Source organism: Haliotis rubra, unplaced genomic scaffold, assembly GCF_003918875.1.
Source record: "Haliotis rubra isolate DU_JTF1 unplaced genomic scaffold, ASM391887v1 Scf171, whole genome shotgun sequence".
NCBI classification, from domain to species: Eukaryota; Metazoa; Mollusca; class Gastropoda; order Lepetellida; family Haliotidae; genus Haliotis; species Haliotis rubra.
The window spans coordinates 181,032-205,425 of NW_025765681.1; the positions used below are offsets into that span (position 1 = coordinate 181,032).

At 39.0% G+C, this 24,394-nt stretch overlaps 1 protein-coding gene and 1 long non-coding RNA gene across 5 annotated transcripts in view; both read right to left on the reverse strand.

The window, feature by feature from the left end:
- The window catches only part of LOC124272612, a 138,189-nt gene that overhangs the window by 75,140 nt on the left and 38,655 nt on the right, over window positions 1-24,394 (reverse strand). The window lies entirely within an intron of this gene.
- On the reverse strand, window positions 8,445-10,019 carry LOC124272616. Its single transcript, XR_006897372.1, has 3 exons — window positions 9,680-10,019; window positions 8,915-9,319; window positions 8,445-8,532 (listed from the first exon to the last, which is right to left on the reverse strand). It is a non-coding gene; the product is annotated as an uncharacterized LOC124272616 (long non-coding RNA).

Consider the following 24,394-nt stretch of genomic DNA (forward strand, 5'->3'; position numbering starts at 1 on the left):
GCTGGTGTCAACCAGATGTCTTTGGGCTTGGTGGGAGAGCTGTCTAAGGCGCTAGTGAGCTTGAGGTGCCAGGATCGAACCCACTTGTGACCGGGTGTAAAAAGCTTGGAGTAAACGTTGTGTGAAGACTCTTTGAGTGTTGTCACAGCCCCTAGTGTACAACACACAACCCTGTGCACTTAAAAGAACCCACGTATCCGTTGGTAAATGACCAGATGGTGGCCACATCAATACGTGCATCTATCTATCTATGTACCTAGTACCTTAACTATGTGTTCCAGTCCACACAGCTGTCAGTGGGTACCTCGTAGGGAAGGGAAAGCCGCAATAACATGGTGCGCCTAGTGGCTGCAAAAGTTGTATGTTCCTCAGAGAGTTGAGATTGATAATACGAAGCGCCGTTGAGATTGACAACCAATGATGGAGGAAAAACCCCAGCACGTTGAGCATGTATTAGTTGCGTGGATATATAAAATTGCGTACACTATGTAAATGCCATAAAATATCTTTGAGGACATAGGATGGCAGCATGAACCTTAATGCATGCCGCCCTCACCTTGTAGTCGCCATCATCTTTAGTATCAGATATCCATATGTTATCTGTACTCAGACAACCATGGACCCAGTTTCGCTGATGAAGAAGAGACAACGTCTTTGCTACTGCACTTAAACAGCGAATGTACTTCACAGACCAGAGGCCGAAGCTCCTAACGTCCACCACGTTGCTCAAGGAAACACAGTGTCCAGTTGGGAAGTCGTACACCTGTGAATTGAAATGTACCTTTGCTACAAATGGGATTGTTATTATATATATGCATCTTTCTATTTCTAAGGAGAGGCGAAATCATAATTGTTAATCATGTTGTCTACACAATAATATTATTGGTGGATTAACTGTTAAGACCGTAAATACGATTGTTGTATATAACGGATGCGTAGCTTATACTTGTTCCACTGGTTTGGTTTCAGCTAAGAATCGTATGAGGGAATAAATAGTGATATTGTAATCTCTTTATTTAGTCAATGGTATACAGCAGACAAAATAACGGAACATATGCTTGTGTGGAAGGGATTACATCAAAGTAAGTGATTTTTGAAGAAAAAAATGTACCGGAACTGGCAGATTAATTTCCGATAATAAACCATCTTGTAATGGCACGCGTTTGATGTACATGGTATGAACATTTCAATTTACTTCACATCATAGGGCTACTACAGTGACAACTAATATCGACACTAAATGGAATCAAATGTGTGTTCAGGTCGTTGTTGAATATTCGACAAGTATATTTCAGTTTTTTAGGTAGATACTATGTTTGGGTTCGAGCTGAAGGATCCTGGATGTGAAATAATGGTACATTGCAACTCTGCACAGACGGCAATACAGAGGGAAAAGTGATTCTCCTTACCAGAAAACCCACATCTTCCTTGGGTCCCAATTCTTCATACAACGGTTCTTCTACTGACGAGGAGGTTTGACTTTCTTTAAAGTTTTGGTAGTCATGAACTGCATCATCTGTTATAAAGACATATAACATTAAGGTATTTATGACAAGCATGTGCAGATTATGGTTCGTCAAGGGAAACTACTGCAGATAATTATTGCTCTTAATCCCATAGATAGTACCAAGACGATGTAGTCAGGGGGTAGCTTAATTGTTTGGCATTCGCTCTTCCCGTATTTGATTACCCACTTGGGTTTAAGTAGAGGGTAATGTCCGAGTAACTCTCCATTCCTTAAAAATAATGGAGCCGAGGCCCCGGAGGGGCCGAGGCACATTATTTTTAAGGAATGGAGAGTTACGAGGATATTACCCTACTTAAATTACATTCTAAGTATTGGGAATATTTCTGTCATCAAAATTAAATGTCAAAATGACAAAATGAAGGTTTTATTTTGAAACTGGTACACATCGCTCCATTCCTGAAAAGTAATGGAGCGAACAGACAATGGAATGACGTCACAAATGTAATTTAACGTGTGATATTCTTCTCAAGGGCGATGCAGTCATTTTCATATTTTCATGCTTAGGTATATGTAACTGCGGTAAACAATGCATGCTAATGTATACAGATACGTGGACTTGCTGGATCAGCCAAACCAAACCTATCTCATTTACTGTTTCCGGATCAGAAAAAGGAGATTCAAAAACGGACTGGAACATATTTCGTATATCTTGTATACTGTTGCTCAAAATAGTATATGAATGAGACTAAATGATTTGATAACATGAAATAACAGGAAAAAGACAAATCAGTAGAGATTTGATGATGATGATGATGTATAGACATATCATTATTGTGGCCTCAAAGTATGATAAGATGTCAGGAGGAACGTACGATAACCATCGTCTCTTTCTGAAACCTGAAAAATACAATATTAATTTCTTGATATCCTGAAACATATTGTTTCACTTTAAATTGACCTTGATTGTTTCTTGTATTAGAAATACCAACAGGATTATGATATATGTAAAATATAATGTCTATAAAAACGGTGTGCTGCAGAAAAGGCATTATTTGTCATTATGAGAACACAGAAAGTTTGGACACCTACTTCGTTAGGGAGATCCTGATAGGATGTTCTGTCAAGTCCAGGAAACAAAATGTCTGGTGTCACGGAAGATATCTTTTCAGGTACATCTTCCAAAACAAAATAGCAAGAAATGCACAATGTACAAAACATACAAACAGGCTTTATGACATGATAATGAAAAATGTATGCACAAAAAATGTACGGGTAATCTATGTTAGAGATCACATATACTCTAGGGGGGTACAAATACATAACTCACTAACTGGCATCGCTATAAATGAAACCCCGTCATTAAAACTACTCACTTCGGTCTTTAATTAACTTAAAAAATCGACTTTTTTGACAACAGTGCACAATTCTCACCCGCGAACGAAATTTCAACCAATCAGAGCGGGGAGTCTCTGTGACGTCATATGAGGAATAGATATGAGGGCCGATGCAGAATTCATCTACATTTCAGGGGGTAAATTATCTTGTTTACAGACAGACAGACAGACAGACATTTATTCAGTAATAGGCCACTGGCCCAAAATACATTCATAAATATAATAAAAAGTTACATGCGTTTTACCAGGGAGACTATCTAATGTTGTAGATTTTCCCTGGTTTTACATAAAAACATCAGAATCTCTTATTTTCCCAACATTATATAAAAATAGGCACAAATTATTTATAACATTTATGTTTTTTGAAGTCATTATGTTTATAAAACTGTGTTGTGAAATAGAATGTTTCAAATATTTACCCAGAAACTTATTCCTTATATCTAAGTAGGCTTTACAATAAAGTAAAACATGTATTTCATCTTCAATTAAATTAAGATTATTTTTTGTAGCAAAATGACAGAATCTTGAATAATAAGGGACATTGTTATATCTACCGGTCTCAGAACTAAGTTTAAATTTACCGCATCTAAATTTTGTTAAACAATTTCTTAAATATGGGGCAATACCTAAACTGAGATAAGTTTCAACATTCAGGAGGGACTTGAAAAGAATATAATTAGAACACTTGGTTGTACTATGTAGGGATGAGTACCAATCTTGTGAAAGATTATCAGACAATCTTTGCTTAAAAACAGAAATGAAACCATCAATATCTCCAATATCCTGTGAAATCCAAGCAAAGCCAAACCCAAATCTTAATAAAATATTCTTGATATGAGATGCCCATGTCGTCCGTCCAGATTCATCCAAAGACTTAAGCATTAAATAAAACTGATGAGGTAATCTACAACTTGGAAGAGTTAAAAGTCTACACCAATATTTAACTGCCCTTGACATATAAGTAAGTTGAAGAGGGAATCTGCCACATTCACCAAGAACCATATTGTTGCATGTATTTTTACCAACTTTTAAGAAATATTTACATGTCTTTATCTGGATTTGTTCAATGATTTTACAATGGGTAACACCCCAAATTTCTGAACCGTAACAAAGAATAGGTTTAACAATAGCATCAAATACTTTAAAAAGACCTACTCTTTTTTGATATCTATAGATAGCCATAAGGGTTTTATTGGCTTGAGAAGCAAGATTAGTGTGAGCTTTAGTCCAAACTAGCCTAGGAGTGAACACAATACCCAAGTACCTGTAGTATGAGACAACTTCCAGCCTTTGCCCATTAAGAAACCACTTTTCATACTGTCTAAGGGGCCCGCTATTCCTGAAAACAATAACTTTAGTCTTATTAATATTGACCTTCATACCGGTGAGTTGACAATTTTTTTTTTATAAACCTGAAATCGTGACAACTATTGTGGAAAATGAAAGCTATATGTTCTCACAATCTACTGTCATTTAATTTTGTCTCCTGCTTTGCCTAGTTTCCGAGTTACAACTTGTTTTCATAGACGATTCTGTCAAAATCGCTTGGTGTCGTTAGGCCTTATTTGTATAATGACTGATCCAAATTGATCCCATTTCTGTGTATTTTTACCTCGATATTTAATCATGTCATGTAAAAATCTGTTTGTATTCTCAAAACAGTCGGCCCATAAGTTTTCACATGCAATACAGCAATTAGTACTCCCTTGTTGTAACCCGTGTTATGTGGTATAAACCTACACGTTATTTGTCAGCATTCACTTGATGGTCAGTTAATGAATTTATAACAGGCATAATTAGTTGTAACACACTCTGATTACGCGACAAAGGTTCCCATTTGGCATTTCTTGTGTCTGGAGTAAATATTCAACATTTTCAACATCGATCAAAGGATTAACAGATAACACGCTGATTGATTAATTACTTTTATCTTATACAGCGGAATTGTCAAAAGGTAGTGTTTATGTATGTAGATTTACTAATCTATACTGAATACACTCTGTCGTGTCGGTGTCTGCGTAAAAACAACTTCTTTCTTTCAAAGGATTAACCGGCAATACATTGATTGATTGCCCATTATTAGCTAACTAAATTACTGTTTTTAAAGAAAGGTGGACATTATGCAATTAGTTGCCAGGTGTGCTATCTTGGGTGACCAATGAGACTATACACCAATGTGAAATACCTGACAAAATTTATCACTTTTTCGTATATTAAACTGTTAAAAGACACATCACTTGAAACAGCTGCAGATGAATGGCATATCACTCGGTTTTGTGGATATTGATGGATACATTCCTCGAACAAGTTAATAGCCTGACATTGTTCCTATAACTTTAATCTGTTTTAATTTTAATATTTGCATTTTGTTTTTATTCATTTGTCGTAGCATTCAACAGAATCATTGTTTTCGCCGTGAAGTGTAATGAGACAGACAACATACGCTAGGGTGTGTGTGCGAATTATGATTCACATTGGCAAACTATAAACTGTTTACAGTTCTGTTATAAATTCACTATAAGTATCAGCAGATCGTCTGCTTTTCATTTAGTTTCAAAATGCATACAAGTATGATAATCAACTAATTAGGATTATAAGACCAAACATAAAGACGTACAGTGACTAGTATCTACATACTTGTGAGTGGACGTTAACTATGTGTATATAGCAAGAAATGTATCGCGCAGTTTTGTGACTTCGACCCCCTCCTCGCTTCTGTGGAAGACATCGTTATGTTATAAGTTGTGTCATGCAAAATCCTTTTGGTTATGATTTCAATACATATTTAACTACAAGTAGAAAGTAGTTTTGATTTTCTAACTTGATGAAAATAAACCATAATCTCATTAATTCTAACAGACTTTAGCCCGTCACTTTACGATTTTCAAAAATGGCGGCGCCCTGTCGCGAACATCCGCCAGTCTGAGGATAAATGCTATTTAGGTTTGTTTTCACCGAGTTACAAAATCAAAACTACTTTCTACTGGTAGTAAAATATGTATTTGATTGATGGCCAATAGGATTTTGCATGACATAGCTTATAACCTAACAATTTCTCTCGTGGCAGCGAGGTGGGTGTCAATATAATACTACTTACAATATTATTTTTACTTCGACCAGAACCTCGCTTCCGAGGAAGTAATCGTTATGTTACAAGTTGTTTCATGGAAAATCTTTATGGTCATCAATCATATGCATATTTTACTACAACTAGTAAGTAGTTTTGATTCTTAACTTCCGTGAAGCAATCTGAACACAAGTAAGATATCATTTCAGGCTTCCACAACGCTCGCTTCGCACTCACAAACATAACCCATTTAGCACGAACTGCGGGGTCCTTCGGAAATCTGTGCATGGTGACACCATCGCCCGACACCTCGGAGCAATTGACGACAAAGCAACGATTCTGCATGTCGTCGTTGATGTCGAGAACTCATCAAAATGATGAGCGTGCTACACACTTTCTATACAACTAACTGAAAATCGTTCCTCATATGACGTCACTGTAGTGCTCTGGCGACAGAGTTACGTAACCTGTCTGTGGTTTCGTTGGCGGGCGAGAGTGAAGCAGGCGACTTTTTGGCAACTTTTAATCGCTCGGTATTAATTAACCACAAGTTTTTTAAGAATGAATTTGGTGTTCCGCATAAGTCGAACCACAAATCTTTCATATGTAATAGTTAAAAGAGTACAAAAAAACAAAGTTTATTTGTTCTTTAAACACTTTGCGCTGAAGTCTTACTGCATACGAATTAATACAAACGACAGATAATGTTATATGTGTTCATATCGATGACCATAGCATACAGAAACCGAAATATTGTAAACATCCTCTTTTAATCGAAATGATTGACATATACATGTAATCTACTGGCAAATACGACTCTGTTCTCTGTTGGTTACCCAGCCATGTTGGAAACTCCGGTAACGCAGTGACCAATTCTGTTGCTAAGGCAGCACTCTACAAATCTGTGGCACTACTTCTTATTCCCATACTCCGATTACAAAACTGCCAATCAAGTAAAAAAAAGGGGCACCTAAGTAGATATAATTATATAAAATCAAAGAGAGCCAAATATCGGTTGCACCTACTTGGTCGCCCGTCCAGATTGGAAGACGTCATCAAGTAACGTTGTCTCATGAGAAAATATTAAAAGATGAGGGTGCTCCATTTGGTATCATGGGATAATCACGATCAAGCATGTTCTGCTTGACAATATTAATTTTTTACATCACAAGGGATCAATATTTCAGTGTGAAAACAGTGAAGGATATTTTTAATGATGTTAAATACCGTTTAATAGTTTTCTTTAAAAGAAATAAAATTGTTAGAAATTTCTTGAATGATATGTTTTGTAAACAGATCAATGGTATTTTATAATTGGTAGATTGTGGGATTGTTAGTGGCTGTATCTTCAAAGGGGTTAAAGTATTTAAAATTATTGTCCTCCTGATAAGACCACATCTTTCAAAGTATATTTAACCCGACCACATTTTTAATCGTAGAATATATGTTCATTAAATTCCAGGCTAAATTTGTTAAAATCGCCAATAGCTGTAGGGATGATGTAAATCCAGCTTGGGGCTATGCAGATAGCAAAAGTACTGTAAGTCCCCATGTTCCCTAGTATGGTGATCTACCTTTATTTGCTGGCAATCAATATCTCGTTTTTATGTTGTATTGTTTTGAATAGTGAAATAATGTGTAAGTTATATGCTAGTTTTAAATATCAAACTGTGATATTCTATTTGTCCTCACAGAGAGGGAAACCATACACTGTCGGAAGACATATTGGTTTACCGTTGGAGCTGACGTAACGATCGTAGGTCTCCTCCAGTCTGCTTTTTGCTTCACACACCGACATCCGATGTGTGTCATCAAAAGTAGTGCAGCTTTGGATGACATCAAACACTGATGTTGGGATGCATCTTTCTTGGTATAACTTCTTTCTGTTTTCCTTTATCTGGAACATGAGCAGCAATGTAACTCTACTTTCTGAGCCTGCGACAACACAACACACAGACACAGACACACTCTCACACACACACACACACACACACACACACACACACACACACACACACACACACACACACACACACACACACACACTCACACACCATCCGGATATTTTCGATGTTGAGGTTTATGTGATACCAATATCGCTTGTGGAACAGTGGTACATGATGCTTAGATTATTAAACAATACCACCAAATGCTCATTCTTTGTTACATTTACATTGGTGTCCGGTAAGATATACCATGTTTTCTATGGCGGACACATTTTGCCGTCCGAGATCTGAGTAGGGAAGGCAGCCGTGTGTGATGATTTCGTAGATGAGATGTCCACCTACTGTAAACGTATTATATTTCGCGCAGGTTTTATTTTCGCGCAAAACATTTTAGTGAGAAAATTTATACACCTCGAATAAACCTGTCATTCATTCAGTCTAGCCAAGCTCGCCCCTGAGTTGTTACCATAACACATCACGTTTGAAGACAGAAATCAACGGGAATCTTAAAATGACGACTGATCATACTTAACTGTCGCTGTAATGGATTTCCCAAAACATCCAGTAGTATCCAGTAATCAGACCGCATAGAGAAATGGTGTTGCTTGAGAGACTCTGGGGCAGACCATCTCATGGGAATGGACGAACATTCTCTGTCTAACAAGAAAGTCAGTCATTACATGTAAGGCATTATATAAAAAAATTCTTCAACTTTATTACCGCCCGACCCAAAAATTCGACCCGACCCTAAGATTTTATTATTTTTTTACACTAGAGAAAATGCAAATTTGACTCTCAAAATGTGCATGAATTTTTCACACTTCTAAGTTCTGATTTTCTATCGGAGAATAGGTGTAAATTTCCACAGAAATCAAGGGGTTTTGGACATAAATGTACTCAAATGTAAAACTACCCCCATCAACTCCCCACCCCCGACCCATATTTTGTAATAACTAATGAGAAACAAGAATATTTTTGTATTTGGCCTAACAAGCAGACATAAAATGAAAATTCCAACACATTATGAGTATAGACATACCAACAACAGTTTCTTCTCGCCTACATTTTCGCGCCAACATGAAGCGGCACAGCTTGACAGTCTTGCTTTCCTTGTTGTATGCAAAACTGGCAGCTGTAAGATCTCTTTGTATAACGCCATGTTCATGAAGGGCGATAACTGCTTCCAGAGCTTGTATAAGAAACTGCATGAGCTCAAGAGGTTGAAACCAGGCCTTGCTCTTTGCACTATAATAAAGCACCTTTTGGAAGTTCTGTTGACTGTAATCCTCAGTGATGTAGAACACAGGGAACTGGTCGATTCGATATGCCTACATAGACAAAATATGCGGGTGTGTAGACAGATCTCTCAGAGCTTCGACAGAAGTGAGGTGGCCACTATCTGATGACTTGAATGGACTCCTGTTATGTTTCACAAGGACTTCCTCTACAAATTAGAATATATTTGCACCACCGAATATTTGCAAAAACGTCATAAAACGGAATGCCTGAGTGTAAAGGTACATTTACACTTTTGCTTCAAACAAAACATACTCGAGATCAACGCTTATCATATGTATCTACAAAGTAAATAGTTCCAATAGATATCGATTGACATTTTCCATTCCAACCCACCACACCCAGGTTTATAAATGTACTTTCTCTGTCATGTATGCACTATGAAATATGCCAAGATAGCCTGAACCAGACAACAAGCTAAATTACATCAAGATCCTCCCGATCCCTTTATTCATGTCTTATAGTATGGGTTTCTAAAGATTTCATATCTGATGTTAAAGTTTAATACCTGAAGGTAAATTGATGTGGAGCATGATTTTGTCTGAACCAATTCGAGTAGAAGCTACTTTCCAACTTGCACTGCTTGTGGAATGGTTGGTTGGTTGTTTGTGCAAGTGGTTGGTGCTGATTGGCTGTAGATGTTTCAGAACTTCTGTCACCATTAAACTTTCAGTTGTTTCATCACTGGCATCTTTCCACAGGATCATGGCACCTTGTCTGATTACTGGATTTTGTGAAAACAGCAAACATCTCGCCATACCGAACATACTTCCGTCCAAGTACTTTAGTGACAATCCAAGAGCCGTGAAAGCAGACTTGACACGATCCTCTATATCCTCACCGACTGTTTCTCCTGTTAAATATGTTACAGTAATTTGACTATTAGTAAAATACTGCTTCATAATTTGCAAATTCACACGGTGCTCTGTTCTAATGATTTCTACCCTACTGAAATCAAAACGAATATTGGCTCTTTGACTGCTGGTTTGAAAACAAGAATAACAAAAATACAAGAAAACATTAAATCATATCCATCATTTACATAATCATTTGATAGATACTAACCTAAGGCATTCTGGTATGCAACCATTCCAGATGTGACCATCTGTATGACTCTCTCGTTCAGTTTGGGTTTTTGCAACGCGTTCCTTACTCTGGGTTTTCTTGGCTTCAGTAGCAGTGGAAGAGTGTCCAAGGCCGCAAGGGCTGTCTGGGGTTCGCCGTGAAACACCTGTTGTACGAAAGGTGTGAAAACAATTTCGATGCATAATAGGTAACTTAAGTTCACTGCTCGAATGTAAATTGATAATGAGTTATCATTAACGAGATGAAATAAAAAATTGCAACCACAGACTAGTCGTTAAAGTTACTCCACTGTGCTAAAAAGTCTATATAGCTGTCCATACTTTTGTCAATGGAGCACAAATGAGACAAGCAATAACGAAACACTGTATAACTTTGTCAAACAACTAAATTTTAACATAATCCTGGGATTAAGTATTTGTCTGTTCGCCTTGCGTCAAAACTACAGCTGACAAAATTTTAGCCTAGTTGATACACAAAGGCAACTATGTCTATTCAATATGTACATTTAATAATTTATTTAACTTCAAGATAATATGAAGAGTGTTCAAAATAGTTCACCAAATGTCACTCTCAGGTTCTTGTTTTACCTCAATAAGTGTACCCAAAACCATAGAAAAATGAACTGGCGAGGACTTCTTCTTCACAGTGGAAAGGTGCTTCCGATTCGTCCCAATTGCCTTCACTGCTTTGACAACGTCATCAATACGTTTTCGGATGTCAGCAACAAAACTACTTATGTCACCGAAAGGAATATTGCTTCCCAGGCTTTGCTGTGAAATGAATTGCTTTACCCGTTTGATCACGGTATCCAAAGATGAATGACGGCTGTCTTGGAACACCGTTAAATAGACGAGAGTCGAAAGGTACGTGCAGATGAAATTAGGCACGAACACAGGATCTATAAAATCTGTCTTTGTCAGACAGCATTCAAACAGAGCCTTTTCAGCTGTCCGAAGATCAGAATGAGCAATGTCTTCAGGTTTAGTTGAAAGCAGGATGTCCCTGAGTTTAGTAAGAACTTTATTCTGCACCACAGAAATTGGAACTGCCAGAAGTTCAGCTATTTGAGGTATTTTCTTCTTTGCAAAGATTTCTGGAAGAGCTTTGGTCAGAAGACAACGAACTGTGTTTGATCTGTTGCTGCTGTCATAAAGTCTACTCTTGTGGCACATCTCCCGAAGTTCCCCTTGGGATGACCCTGATTAATGAGAAAACATATTAGGAATTAAAAGCACGAAAAACAGACAAGAGGAAAACAAGGTGCTTTAAATCTATCTAAAAGACCAAATGTGTTTCCAGGAATTCACTTGAATTAATTGTACGTGTGATATATGGTATTGTTAATTACAATGAGTTATGCATGACAAGTTTGGAAATGAGACACAGACAGAAATACAGACAGGATTATTCGGCCCAGGGAAGTAAATCCAGCGTATTGATTAGACCAAGTGATGACACAACTGACAGATAAGCGCATGAGATGATCTAAGAAACGTATCTTTATGTATGATATACAGTTTAAATAAACATGTTACTGTTTGTGAAATTGGTAAGGGATAACAGAAATCCAGATCTTCAAATTGCTTACCTTATATTTAGTATGTAAACAGTGTTTGTTGATTTAGTTATTAATATATATAGAATCAACATACTGTATAGAGACGAAAGGCGGTGACGGGTGCAGCTATGTTATAATTAGAGCAACGTGTTTTCTAAGAAACCGCTTTAAAATTTCTGAGAAAAGATCTCGCTTCTCGGAAAAGCGGACTTTCCACACGTCGAGCTGTTATGACGAGCTTGGACAGTTCGCCATATCTCGGTTGTGACCATGTGTTTCAGCTTGCATTCTCATAGAATCAATATACTGTATAGACACGATAAGTGGCCACAGGTGCAGCTATGTTATAATTAGAGCAACGTGTTTTCTAAGAAACCGTTTGTAACTTTCTGAAAAAAGGAACTCGCTCCTCGGAAAGGCTGACTTTCCACACCTCGAGCTGTTGTGACGAGCTTGAACAGTTCGTCATAATATATAATCTCGGTTGTTATCATCTAAGTTTAGACCATGTGTTTTAGCATGCATGCTTCATGATAGGTGTAATGTCATTACGTGTAGCGCGATAGCTCCTGGCTGCCGACGATATCATTGTGGTGCAGCAAATATAAATGTCGTGTAAGATTCGCGGATACATTGACGTCATATGTGAATACAATATACTTTTTTTTATGGCGACTACTTTTTTTGTTGCTGCAATACTCACATTTAAAAATATATTAATATGCTATGAATCCGCGGTATTCAGGGTGTCATCATTGGCGGATCCAGGGTGTGTGTGTGTTCAGGGGGTTCGAACCCCCCACCTTTGAAAATGACTTAAGACCACATTGAAGATTTAATTTGCGTTGGGGATCCAATGTGGGGTTCGAAAACCCACCCACAACTCCAACCCCACCCCCACCCCGCCCCAAAATTCCTGGATCCGCCCATGGTCATATACCCAACCATTTATGATAAATATTCTAAACCAATTTGCTTCACAGGTTAATTTTACCCGTGAAGATCCCGGGTTAGCATTGATCTTCAGTAATTATCTCATGTCTTTTTCGACTCCCATGTTAGTGAGTTAAGTTTTGCGCCGCCCTCAGCAATATTCCAGATATATGGCGGCGGTCTGTAAATAATCGAATCTGGACCAGACAATCCAGTGACCAACAGCATGAGCATCGATCTGCGCAATTGGGAACCGATGACATGTGTCAACCAAGTCAGCGAGCCTGACCACCCGATCCCGTTAGTCGCCTCTTACGACAAGCATAGTCGCCTTTTGTGGCAAGCATGGGTTGCTGAAGACCAATTCTATCCCGGATCTTCACTGGTCGATTAACGAAGGTTGTGATGAACATATCAGTCTAACTACATGACTGCGTTATGTGACAGTGTATTCACCGTAAAACAGTGTTGTAATTGAAAGATTATTCGTTTCTCGTGAAAACAATATTATACATGGGGACACTCTTTTACCGGTTACGGTAATCCATTAATTAATTAATCTGTTGGAAATGTGGCTTTACCGGCTACAGCCTTGTAATTGAAAGGTGGCCTTCCCGGCAATAGTCATTTTTTGGGAAATGTGGCTTTCCCGGCCTGACACCATTAAGATTTCGGAAAGGGCAGTGTTGTGCTAGTTATTATGTGAAGACATGGAGTGAAGACACATCTTGGTGCTTCTAGAACAGCGGGAATAATCCAGCACAATGTAACGGATCATATAACAGAACGTTAAAGAGATTTATTATGTAATAGTTGCGTTCAAGTGAGTGAGTGAGTAAAGTTTTATGCCGCCCTCAGCAATATTCCAGCTATATGGCGGCGGTCTGTAAATAATCGGATCTGGACCAGACATTCCAGGGATGAACAGTATGAACATCAATCAACGCAGCTGGGATACGATGACATGTGTCAACCAAGTCAGTGAGCCTGTAACAATCCTTGCGACCAAGGATGTGTGTATCAACGCATACATGAAAACATCGCCTTCAATGTGGGTGTTTGTCATTTTTAACGGTTACGTTATTTTGTTTATTTTGGAGTGTGTGAGTGAGTTAATATTTAACGTCACATCGGCAATGTTTCAGCCATTGTTTATTTGGGAACTATGATGCAAAACAGTGACGTATGTAATACCATAATATCCATGTATAGCTGTATTACAACTGTGTGAGTGAGTGAGTGAGTTAAGATTTAAAGTAACATCGGCAATATTTCAGCCATATCGTGACTAAAGCTATTTATAAATTCATAATACATACATATAATATATTAAATCTCTGTCAACAAAGGACAGTAAAACCACTAGATTATCACAGATTGAGTTAAAACTAGCTAGCATATATCTTTAACAGTAGAAAAGCATTTTTTGACAATACAATGTAAAAAGGGGCTATAGAACGTCAACAACTGAAGGTATATCATCATACCAGGGACCATGGGGACTTACAGCGCCTTTGCTACCTGCATGGACCCTAGGTTGGTTTACACCATCCCTTCAGCCACTGCCTTTTGTAGGAAAATTTAGCCGAAAATTAAAATAACAAAAATGCTACGTTTAAAAAATTTGGTATGTTTGGTCTTACGTACCCTCTCAGGAGGACAATAATTTTACGATACTTTAACCCCCTTTGAGGGTACCGCCACTAACAATCTAAGTTACTAATCAAAAATACCAATCATTAAAACACATCTATCTAGAGAACATATTAATCAAAATTCATTAATTAAATCAATTTCTTTTAAAAACCAAGAATTAAATGAAAATAAACTGTATTAAAAAGATCCTTAACAGTTTTAACATTGAAATATTTATCCCTTATGATGGTATTACAACTGTGTACAATGTAATGAAAACACTTCCATCCCTGCAAACTGGTGTTAGACAAGGTTAACATTTGTCATCACTTCGTTTTTCATTGCAGACAAATGACATAAAGATTGACTTAAAATAAATACAGCTTGAAATTTAGCAGTGGACCTGTTGAGTATAAATAGCTTTGATCGTCATCATTGTCATCTTTTATATCAGTAAAGACATTGTTAATTGGGCTGAGCAAAGCTGCGCCAGAGTGTAACTGTTATATTTTGATAAATGCACGATAAACGTAAAACAATCCTTCAACATGTCCTTTTTTGTATTAGGGGTGTGAAATATGGAGTTTCGAAATATGTTGTGCCATTGAAAATACACCGACTTAGAATTTAATGGCAGACGCACATATGTCATTGGAGCTGGACGTACTGGTCTCGCCTGGTACGCCCCACACCGATCATCGATACCCTTCATCCAAATTCATCAAGCCTACACCCAATCTACCCTCCTCCTCTCAACCTCAGACACCCACATCAGCAAAGCGACCGGTCACCCCTACCCCACCGGCCGCTGGCCGCGGCCACCTAAGCTGGGACTATCAATCGCAAGTGTGCGCCATTTTCTCCTTGTGACTTTGTGTAAATAGACGATCTGTAAATAGACAATAAAATAATCCAAAGACAATTCCTCACATTTCTCCCAGTTTATTTTGTTCACCTTTCATTTGTATATATGTTCATTTGTAATTTGTTTCTATCATACCTATATATTGTGTACATACCTAAACCACCCACCACAGCCCACAAACCAACTCTACACCTCCCTCCCTCCCCCCTCCCCACGCATCATGGCCTCCCCTTACCCCAACTCATCCCTTTTCTCAACCCCTACCAAAGATTTCCCGCCACTTACATCCCCCCACTCAGTTGACCCAATACCAATAAACTTCGGAATCGACCTAGAAACTATCCTTCCTGACCTCCAAACCATAACCAATCCCTCCCAACCCCCTCCAATCTCCAAACACTCAAACCAAACCCTCCAAAACAGCCAAAAGACCACATATCTCACCAAACGAAAACACCCAATCTAACAAAAAACAATGTGCCCAAGAAACACCCCCCCAACCCCAACCTATCAAACACATTCTCTTAGCTTTCGCCATCAACTCACACACGCCTCTTAACCACACCTACTCCATCAACAAATTCGCTCTATGCCTCTAACAACAACATATCCAATACAAATACATTAACAATTGTGGCCGGGGGTTCAAAATTACATTTCCAGATAAACAATCCCTCACTAACACCACCAAACACTCACTCATCGATGGCAAACAAATAAGCTGGCAGCTGCCACGATGGCAATCATCAAAACAGGGGGTAATCCACATTGATGCCAGGGAATCACAAACAGATATAGAAAACTACATAGACATTGCAAACACTATCCCAACACAACCTAAAATCACCCAATACCGCACAATCAATAACAAGCAACCCACCATGTACAACTCAAACACCCAAACAACCTTCCTAACCTTCGACACCACCACATTACCCACTCATATCACATTTGGAGCGCTATCATACAAAGTACACCCCATCAGGAAAACCCCACAACAATGCAGATACTGTTTCTCTTACACACAAACAACCAACACTTGCAAATCACCAATGTTATGTCCCAAATGCGGGTCGGACAGCCACACAGTAGAAGAATGTTCATGGCAAAAATACTGCATTCACTGCGACACATACGGACACACTTCAACACAAAATACATGCCCCATCAAGCAAAACAACATCCTCAAACTAAACAAACACATAAAACACACCGACCTGCCAAAACCAGCACGCATACCACTCGCATATCACTCTCTCCTCTCAGTGTCTTCCTCCACTCCATCTGCTAATACCACATCCAGCTGCATCCTCAGCCCCCCTTCCCCCTCTAAACCCCCAAAACCACGTTCCATCCAACCCCCTCCAAACCTACCCACCCATCACCCACTAAAACTACCCCCTGCACCCACCCAACCACGCACAAAACCCACCAAACCTAAACAACCACACCTACCCACACCCACCCACCCCCAAACCCCGCCCAAACACTGCCCCACCACCAACCCCCACCTACCAATACCACCCTCCCCAAACCACCCACCACCCAAGCTATCCAACCCCACCTCCACACAGCCAAAAAACACACTGCTCCCCCACACAAACCCAACCTCACGCTAACACCACAAAAATTAAATCAAAACCTCAACAAGCTCATAGAATTCATATCTGCAGCCATTCTACTCAAAGATCCCACAGCTAAGAAACTACATACCCTCGCCCACAAACTCAAACTCTACCACAAGGGTCTAGCCAGCCTCCTTATCGCCATCAAAAACCTTTCTTAAACCTCTCCAACCACTAAGCTGCCCTAGCAACCAACAACCTATTGCAAATTATGCCCCAACCCATGGTCTTTATTAATCTACTGCTACAAATTACTGCAACCATGGCTATATTACAGTGGAACTGCAACGGACTCCGAGTACACGGGCATGAGCTAAAGGCACTCATCGCCCAAAATAAAATCTCCCCCCAAATAATCGCTCTGCAAGAAACCAAATTATCATCAACGATCTAATGCAGAGTTTAGATAAGTCGGGTCTAGGTCTCCAGCTTCCATGGGGACACTGTCCAGGTATTCTTCTTGCTGATGATACTACTTTAACCTCCAGCAATCCACATAATTCTCAGACTCTTCTAGAAGCTGTGTACGATTATGGTTTGAAGTGGAAATTGAAGTATAACGTCACTAAAAGTGCCTTGCCTGTATTCAATACAGATAGATATCTTACACCAGTTAGTCTGTATCTTGGTTCTGTGGCCATCCCTCTCATGCAATCTGTTACGTACGCTGGAGTTCAGTTGTCTTCATGTAATAAATCGTATGATAGAACAATGTCATCATGTGAAAAAGCACGTAAACTGGTTAATATGTATCATGACCTTGGCTTGTGCTATGGTTCACTCAATCCTATTTGTGCTTGTCGTATATGGAACAATGTCATTTTACCATGTGCTTTATATGGTTGTACTGTCTGGAGCAGCTTAACGTCAAAAGAATTGGACGTGTTGGAGTTAACACAAAGGTATTTCTGTAGAAAGGTACAAGGTCTGCCTAAACGCACTGCTTCTCCTGTGGTTCTAGATACCCTGGGCCTACTGCCAATTCAAGGGTATATAGAAAAATCTTGTTTGCTTATGTTTGGTAGAATCTGCCGTCTAAATGATGCCTATGTTGTTAAACAATTATTTCTCCATCGTCTATTTGAATCCAGATGTATGACTACCATTGGTAAATCCCCGTCACCTATCCTGTACATGGTTAAGCTCGTAAACATGTATGGCTTGTTTGACGCTGTTAATACATACATCACAACAGGGGTTATATGTACTAAAGCAAAATGGAATGATATTGTTAAATCCAGAATCTGTGATGCTTACGAGAGTCTGTTGTGTCATCAGATAGCAGTGAGAGAGGATCTCTCCAGATATTGCCTTATCCGAGAGCCTTTTAATCCAAGTAGACTGTGGGAACTAGCCTTGATTAAAAGCCTAAATTTTACAAACTCTCTCATATTATTCACATTGGCTGTAAAAGATTGAATCCAGAGAGTGTATATGTGGAATAGTAGCTTCTGATATTGTTTAACATGTTATTATGTCCTGTACACATCTTAATGATTTGAGAAATGAAATGTTTGAAAGGATTTGTGATATTATATCAATATCTGATTTTGTTGACTTTTGGGAAAATGATGACGATGTAATAATTGCTGATTTACTTGGTGGATCTTGTACAACACTTGGTAACTTAAATATGACAGAATGGGCGGAAGTTATGTTATTAGTGGCTGAGTTTATGTCAGTCTGTCATTCTAAAATATCTGCACAATTAACTGTCTACTGAGTCATTGTATATTCAACTCGACACTTTGTTGTAACATGAAACAATCTTCATATTTTTGGAGGAAATAAAGATAATCTATCTATCTATCTATACCATTATCCTCGGAGATTTCAACGCTCACCATCCACTGTGGGGCACAAGACCTTTCACCGACACTAATGGGACTCGACTTTCCGACTGGCTAGACAAACACAACCTAAGCACACTAAACGACAACCAACCTACAAGATACCCACTCTCCCACACTTTGTAAACAAAAAGACACCACAGCAATTTTCAACACAGACATAGACACTTTCAACACAAACCTCACTAGTACCATACTTGACATCTCAGAAAAATGCATTCCAACTTTTCGATATAACCCTGCACAAAAAACAGTCCCTTGGTGGAGCACAGAAATCATCAACGCCAGAAAGGCAAGAAAAAAGGCTCTTAATCAATCCAAGAGGGACCGTTCGAAATTACATTTGGCAAAACAACTAAGAAATTAATAGAGGCAGCAAACAATGACCATTGGAAACAATTCTTTTCCACCCTTAAGCTAACAAATCGAAACTCTAGAACTATGTGGAAAAAATTTAACGCCATTAAGGACATTTCCAAAAAAACTATTTACCCAAACCTTCCGGACCTAGCCACAAATAAAGACAGAGCTAATGCATTTGCTGCCCACCTCTCGGCCGTCAGTAGCTCCACCAACTACCCACCTTCTTTTCAAAACACCATGAAAAAGCAGCCCCCATTCACCCCACAACCACCACACACAGATCTACCTATAAACAAAATAATAAATATACATGAACTCCAATCTGCACTCAGAAACAAACAGACAGCCTCAGCCCGAGGTCCAGATACCATTACATACACTATACTCAACAAATTAACACCTAACATGCAAAACTTAACACTTACCCTCTTTGATCATATCTGGACCTCAGGTACCATCGAAAACGATCGAAAACAGCCAAGGTGGTGCCAGTTCTCAAACCAGGGAAACCTAGAAATTAGCCTGATTCTTATCGCCCTATCTGCCTCACCTCCCATCTATGTAAAACTTTAGAAAGCATTATTAACAACAGGCTCAAACACCTCATATATACTAAAAATCTAATTAAGGAGGACCAGAGCGGCTTTACTCCAAACAGGCAAACTTTAGACCATATTTTACATTTGGAACAAGACATCAAGGTAGCCCATGCACAAAAACAATACACTATGGCCATCTTCATTGACTTTAGTAAAGCATTTGATATGGTTTGGCAAAACGGCCTCATACAAAAACTCCAAAAATATGCCATTAACGGCAGAATTCTAAATATCATCCACTCTTTCCTTAATAATAGACAGATAATCCTCAAATCTCACAACACCCTCTCGGACCCCCATCCCCTAGAACATGGGACCCCCCAGGGCAGCATATTATCACCAACACTTTTTAATTTCATGATCAACGACATATTCCCCGATAAATGGCCTGAAATTTCAAAAGCCAAATTTGCCGATGATATTTCTTTCTGGACTTCCTCCACTTCTGTCAAACAAGTCTCTACAAAATGCCAAAAAATGCTTAATCATATTCAAAATAACTAAACTCCATTAGGCAAATACATAACAAGTACTCCAAATCTCGCCCTGATCTCATTCATAATATCACAATCCAAACCGACTCACTTAAACCAGCAAATAAAAACATAACTTTCACCTGGATACCAGGCCATTCAAACATATTAGGAAACGACACAGCAGATACAGCAGCCAAATTAGCAACAACACACAAATCACCAAATATAAACTTTCATACATCCAAAACAGAAACTAAACAACTCATTAAATCAAATATTCTTCATACTGACTTTCAACATAACATAAACAACAACAAATCAACTTGGGTAACTTCCATTATAAAATCACCCTTAAGGAAAATCCCTACATTCTCAAACATTAAAAATATTGACACGGCCATAAACAGACTCATCACAGGCATCACAAACCTCAACCACACACTTTACAAACAAAATAGACATGCAGATGGACTATGCACACACTGTAATACCCAAGAAGACATAAATCACATACTCATACACTGCCAGCTACAAAAGACAAACATTAAGCAACTACAAAACAGCATTCCCTCTAAATATCACAATAACATCCCACTACTCCTCAACCCACACAACCCAACAAGTATCTTCAACGCCCTAACATTATTCCTACAAAACTCAAACCTTCTAAAAAGAATCTAAAACTCATTAAATAAGCTACAGCCAACTCTCTCACCTCCCACTTATTGCAACATCCAGGCCAGCCGTTCAAACCTCAGTTATCCATTCTGCCCCCCTACAACTTTAGACACGGCTCTCAATTTCATTCATCCATACTCTGCACACGACACGCTCGCTCTCCCCTCTCGCTAATGTAAACAACCCGTCACAAGCCCATACTGCCAAGGTCAAGGTCACTCGCCAACCAGCTCACTACCACCGCTTGCCCCTCAACCCGGCCTCTGCCTCATTGCCCCTCCCTTGCTCCCCTCATCAGCCACCCCCCGCCACCCCGTCCAACTTAACACCTTTTATTATTCATTCTTTTATATAGCCCCTTATATAACTTATGCAGCTTAACTGATATATTATATCTGCCCCTATGCTATACATGTTCAGTACTCACCCCACCCCACCCCATTCCCCACCCCTAGGCCCTCTCTTATGTCACCTATCGTTTATTTCAACTTTATCTCTTACTTATTAACAATCACTATTCCTATTTATCCCTCCTTTCTCCATTTTTTTAACTTGGCTTTTTATTATTTTTATCTCTATTTATGTTTATAAACGTTTTATATTCCATATTCAACTTAGGTTTAACGCCCCAGCATTTATATTTTCTTGGGTAAGGTGGTTTATCCCTTATTAACATTTATTATTTATTATATTAGCTCCCACCTACCCCGTCGGCGAAATTGGCTTACGCCAGAAGCCGACTTTAAACATTGAATTTCGTCGTCGTTGTAGCAGACGACAGTTCTGTGGCAGAAGCGTAGGCGAGTTCGGTTTCGGGTCGTTTCACCCGGGTTTTTTCATCCCAATTCCAAACCAGGTCAATTCATCCCATATTATATTAGGGGTTGTTTCAACCGTAATCAAGAGTTGTTTCACCCAATTAATTGAGTATACATCGAGAATAGTATTAATGCTTAAATCTGTTAATCCTAATAAAGCAATGTTTTTACAACAGTCAGGTAAATGCTACTGGGTCTGTGTTGAGATGGCACACAGGACTTAAGCTTATATCTCATCTTATCTGATCTCATCACGCTTAAAAGGTAAATGAACATTTAAATAAGTCAACATTGAGTTAGATATTACACTTGCATTTCTGCCATGGCGACTGCATGTTTGGAGATCTGCCTCAGCTGCCTCTGTCTGTCTGTCTGTCTGTCTGCAATATTCTGCATGTTAGTACACAGTGCCCTTATAAACCCATCCCTTAAATACTTAATACCCATTGATAAATAATGTTTAATTGATACCTTTTAAATATCCAGTGAGTAAATTTAATCTGTAAATTATTATAATTCGATAAACTGACTATTTACTTGTCTATCGTGTCTGTATAGGAATTCACCCGATCCAAAACAGCCAATTTAAACTGATGCAATTAATCAAATAATCTGAATATGATGTTTCGACACTATACATAGATGAATAAAATACTGAAACAATTTCATTGCCATTGATAATTATAATTATTATTTACTGGGATGAAACCGCCTGGGCAACCAGGCGGGAAACACAGCCCGGGGTGAGACTGTGCTGGGGTTCACATGAATGGTTGGCCTGACATCATATCGCCTTTACCTCATTTCGCCTACACCCTTATCAAAACAAATTTAGGGTTGACTGCACATCACGTAAATGCTGTTATACCTATAGAAATGTAGACTCTCCCACTAATGAGGTATTCTTCCACAAATGAAAATAAACTAGTGCACTGATGATTTATACTTTAAAAAGGTCATATATTCAACAAGTTAAAATTCAAATAACATCACCATGATCAGTCACACAAGTCAATTACATACATCATCATCATCAGTGATACATAATTCAGTCACAATATCATCACCATGACCAGTCACAAAGGTCAAGCATATGCATCATCATCATCAGTGATACGTAGCTCAGTCACAGAACAATTAATGTAATTTCACTAGTAATGTCCAACTGCATCTAGAAACTGCATCACAGTTTTTCGTCCAGTTGCAGGGTGTAGCTTAAGTCTCTCATTTCACGCATCTCTGTCCCTGTCAATACGTGCACGAGGTTTCACAGCACCACCAATACCTGTATGTCGTCTAGACGTTTATCTGCTGTCTTAATCTTCTTGATTTCTTTTATGAATTGGTAAATGTGGGGATGTGACCGGGGCATTCTCTTCTTTAGTCCATTGTGAATCCCCTCCAGGTGGTTGTTGGAGCGAGGTCCAGTGTTCTCGTGCTGGTTCCAGATATTACAGGGATATATATCTTGCGTCGTCTTCTACCAAGGTACTTGTTACATAGTCGTTGAATGTTGTTATATGTTGACCATCCGGAGCTTGCTCCATAACTACAACCCAAGCATCTTGGATTTGATCTAGTGGCAGTAGTGGCAAAGCTGCAACTTGACGCCACAAGGCTTGGGCATAGAGGAAAAAACAGCCCCGAACTGAGCTGCAAAGCAAGACCTTACAGCACTGATGACAGCCGATTCCAAATCTGTCTTGATCACATCTAGGGAGAGTTCTACACCAGCCCTTGCACTAACACTGTCCTTCAACAATCTAGAGAATCTAACATAAGTCTGCTTGAACTGGGAGCAGTGAAAATGCCACATGATGCATGCTGCCATCCACCAGACAATGAACAATGTACACCTGCAACCACAAGCTAGGGCAAACAAAGAAAGTGCCATCGGTAAACACTGGCAAAGGACGGCATGGTGGCTGCTATGACTTCGTCAGTTTGGTCGAGTTCAGCATTGTAGATCTGTATGGTTGATCAAAGAAAGAACATAAGCAAGTCATGTTTATACAATCAATACATTTTATATGTTTGACCCATAATTTGGGTTGTAGATCGGGCCATTAACATTACCGTAAGCCATTGGAAATGTTAATTTTGGGGTAGGTAAGTAGGGCAAGCCGACTGGTTTGCTGCAATACATTAGCTGTTGTTGAGTAGCAGATATCACAATCTCAGAAATCTTGTCTATGATCTTCTTATGGTATGAGTCATTTGCTAAGACCATCTTATTAACTTCCTTGTAAATATCCGGAATTTCTTTCGGCGTAGATTTGACTTGAATGTAGAAATATTTCTGACGTTCGTGACCTCGGAGAAAGTCAGTTAGCGCTAGCAGACGACTGATCATGTCAGGGCAGAGATGAATGACTGTAACAAGGGTACTTTCCACCATTTCCTTGAACTTCTCCACAAATGTAGATCCGATGCCATAATCTCCCCTCCCTTCCATGACGCACACGACCCCGCGGGTCTCCAAATCGACACACATACGATCATACTGTATTTCACACTCAACGTTCAGGCATGTCACTATATGAACCTTTGCGTCCAACATCTTGGTAATACAATCTGTATTCACACTGTTCACAACATTTTCTCTTCAGAGTAACAGCGTCTTGGTTCACCTTCTTCACGAGACACAAGGCGATTAATAAATAGATCTGAATGTCTACTACAGGATATTAGACTCATACATACAGGTCTTGAAGAAATGCGAAGCCACGACTCTTGG